A 4,261-nucleotide genomic window follows, 5' to 3' on the forward strand; every position below is an offset into this window, starting at 1 on the left:
CGCATCTCGAAAAACGCGATCCTTTGCGAAGCGCTCTCACGCTCGCGGAAAAGATGTTCGAACAGAGTCACCACCGAACTTTATTTATTCTTAAAGAGGAAAGGGAAAATATCGATAAAACCCAAGAAAAACAAGAAAATAAAAATGGTATTCGCAACCAAATTCGGGTTCGGGAGTCGGTTATGTAAGGGGAAGGTATTATCACCCCTCATATCCGTTGTATTCAACGGGAACCACTTAGTTAAATTTATGATAGAGTGTTAGCTAATGTTAAATGTTATCTTCTACTTTACTGATCGACGTTGGATCGAGTATTTGTTTTGTTCTTTTTTTTTTAAAAAGGTTGATTTTAATCTTTGAATTAACAATCAACTAATACAATAAAGTAAATGAAAGCGGTAAATTTATTACACATTTTGGGAATGGGGTACAGTTTAATGAATGGGGATATGACATAATAATTAAATGATACAAGTTTTGAAAGACAGTCGAAGAAATAAAAGAATCTCATTGTAAGAAGGCCCAAGAGAAAGTCAATGGACTCGAAGTAAGAAACCAGAGATTAAACTAAAAGAAATTCAGCGCTATGTTAAGCAATCGTAAAGAGATTCATGTAGGAATCACTCTATTTGAGGTCGGTCAAGAAAACTTTATGCGCTTCAGCAAACTTCTGAAGTTAAATTGAATTTTTAACTCCGAAATTGCACCGCATATGTGAAAAACAGACATGACAATAAAATCGTTTTTCTTTAAATTTTTAACTCCGAAATTGCACCGCATATGTGAAAAACAGACATGACAATAAAGTCGTTTTTCTTTAACAATTTAAAAATAAAAAATTAAATTAAATAAATGATAAATGACAATAATAATGATCAAAATAAATAAAAATAAATAATAATCAATTAATTATCAATAATAATAATCAATAATAATAATAATGCTAATAATAATTATAAATGACAACAATAATTAATAATAAAATAATCAATAGTAAAATTAATAATAATAAGTAAATAATGATAATTAGTAATAATAACCAACAATAATAATAACTGAATAATAATCAACAGCAATAGTAAATAAAAAATGACAACAATAATTAAAAAAAATATTAATAATAATTATATATAAGAATAACCAACAACAATGATAATTAATAATTAGTTATCAACAATAATAATTAATAATAATAGTAATGGCTAGTAAAAATAGTAATAGTTATAATAAATAAAATGTTAAATAAAAATTGATTAAGAGTTAGTGACTAATATTAATATAAATAATAATAATAATAATAATAATAGTAATAATAATAATAGTAATAATAATAATAATAGTGAAATTTTTACAAAAATAACCCACTTTTTCAAGGAAATTCCCAAAATACCCCTGGTTTCAAAAAAAATCCCAAACTACCCCACTTTTAGGAGGAGTCGCCAATTGAATTGGAGACTCCTCTTAAAAATTGAATGGAGGCGCCAATTGGATTGGCTAGGGCAGATGCCCTAGCCAATTGGATTGGCGCCCTTGTGTAGGACTTAAGAGGAGGCGCCAATTCAATTGGAGCCTCAGTGTAAAATGCAATTTTTGTGTTATAAATAGATGCGTTGTGTGAGTAATTGTTGCACATCTCAAATAATCATTTGGCAATCATGTTTAGTGTTCGTAGCCGATACGGTAAGGTGATTTATGCGAGAGACAAATCTCAGATGCTGATGTTGTTCTGGAACATCGCTATGTTCGATCAACTGAAGAGGGAGCTGGTTCGTTGGTTAGATGGGAAAATACCAGAAGGGGAAAAAATTAGAAGTATTGAGAGACTTGACAGTATCTTTGGTTGGGTGCGAATGAAGACTGATAAGGATGCTAGGGAAATGATGTTCGGTCAAGACGACATCAATTTGATTGTTGTAATCAGTTAGAAATATTTTTGTTTTCAGATAGCTTATTTTCTACTGATGTTTGTTGTGAACCTCGTTGTAACAAAAACTTAATGATATATAATGATTGAAGGTTACAGAAATACAATGTTATAAAAAGCTTAAGACCTAGATGATGCTCCTCGATTGGGATAGTTGTTCTTGTTGTGTTCTGGTTGACGACCGATACTAGATAATCTTATCATTTTATCTGTGGAATCCATCTCTGTTCTGATACGTGTGTTGTTTGGCCTTCCTTTTTTCTTTCTACGCATCTCGTCATTGTGCCAAACAATATCACCTTCATATGGAGGCCAGTAATCCTCCATTGGTAGTACCGAGAAGCTTTGATTATATACATTCATGACAGTGTCGGCCTTGTACACATCAGATAAATGGCTGTAAGCATCTTGACGAGTATAAGCGCATGCTGCAATGACATGGGAGCAAGGTATGCGGAAGGCCTGGAATTTTCCACAATTGCACCAACTTCTGTTTAGTCTAACAGCATAGGATAAATTTGGTCTCCCCTCATTGTGGTCCATTATTTCCTGGACGCTGAAATTTTTCCTATGACGGTCAAAGACTGTTACAACGTGTGTGCTAGCTTTGATGCCTCCTCTTTCATGACCTTCATGCAACACTCACTGAATACTTCCCCGGACATTAACACCTCACTCCATCTTTCACCTCTGGTTGCGAACGTAAAACCCAACCTATAATAGGTTGATCTTACCAAGGCGGTTATCGGCAGATTTCGAATTCCTTTGAATACCCCGTTCATGCATTCCACAAGGTTTGTTGTCATGTGGCCCCATCGACAACATCTGTCAAATGCCCTTGTCCACTGCTCTACTGGTATGTTATTTAACCATCTCCCCGCGTCTTCATTAGACAGTATAATTTCATCATGATAATATTGAAATGACGGATGAGTTAGAGCATACCCATCATTCACCACCTTCTTACGAAGATTCTTATCTTTTATAGCACGCATGAAGTTTTGTGCAATGTGTCTGATGCAATAGACATGGATAGAAGGAGGACCATGCCATTCGTTGTCATGGTTGTTATAGGCACTCTCAATGACAACATGTCTATCAGAAATCAAACAGAGATTGGCTTGTGGAGCCACATGCGTTCTGAGATGTCGAAGAAAGAAACCCCATCCACCAGCCGTTTCACCTTCAACAAGAGCAAAGGCAATGGGAAAGACATTGTTGTTGTTGTCTTGTGCAACCTCCATGAGCAAAGTACCCTTGTATTTTCCATATAATCAAGTGCCATCAATTTGAATAATAGGTTTGCAGAATGCGAAACCTTTGATGCACGGGTCAAATGCCCAAAAGAGACGGTGAAAGATTCTATTACCTGTAGCACGGGTTCCGTCTAGCATCATCGCTGGCAATGTCTCCATAATTGCCACAGTTCTTGGGACATATGTTTTTAGTGCCCATAAAAACCGTGGCAATTCCTTGTATGAATCCTCCCAGTTGCCGAAAACTTGTTCAACAGCCTTTGTCCTTGCAATCCAGGCTTTCTTGTAAGATGGAGTATAATTATATGTTGTTCTGATATGGGATATAATTATACTCACCTTCACTGATGGGTCTTTATTAACCAACGGCAGAATGTCTTGGCATATCAACGCTGCGCTTAGTTTACGGTGATCTTGTTCAACGTTAGTTGCAATGCAACTGTGAGGTGGGTCTATTGAAGCGATCTCCCAAGAGTCGTTTTTCTTCTTGTAAGACGCAGCCAAACGAAACTTACAAAGCATGTTACGACATTCGATAACGTACCTTCTAGAATCAGTGCATTTCACTATAAAATCAGCAGAGTTGTTCATGTGGAATTTTTTGATAGCCAAAACACATTCTTCTTTGGTACGAAACATGTCTCCCACCTTTAATTCGCCTTCTGATCTCGGATACGGATTATAGAAAACATTGTTGGATGTTTCATCGTTGTGCAGATCCATATTTGTCATATGTTGAGGCGGGTTGTAGACATGACTAGGAGGTATTGGTGGTGGTTGATCATCATCTTCATCGTCGTTGTTCAGCATGTGACCAACCTGTATCTCGGTCTCCTTTTCTTCTTCATCAATGACGTCCACTTCTACTTCTGCTTTTGGGTTGACGTCATCTGACCATTGTGGATCAAATTCACCAGATTCATCCTGACTGGTTAGTTGAGACTGTTGAGATGGTATACATGGTTGAAGAGTAATGTACAACTCAATACAGTTGCAACCTGAATGTTCATGACTAACAAATATGTATTCAACATCTTCATCGTCTCGTACCTTAAGGGGGAAATACTTGCATTGACTATTC

The sequence above is a fragment of the Lathyrus oleraceus genome, chromosome 7, assembly GCF_024323335.1.
Source record: "Lathyrus oleraceus cultivar Zhongwan6 chromosome 7, CAAS_Psat_ZW6_1.0, whole genome shotgun sequence".
NCBI classification, from domain to species: Eukaryota; Viridiplantae; Streptophyta; class Magnoliopsida; order Fabales; family Fabaceae; genus Lathyrus; species Lathyrus oleraceus.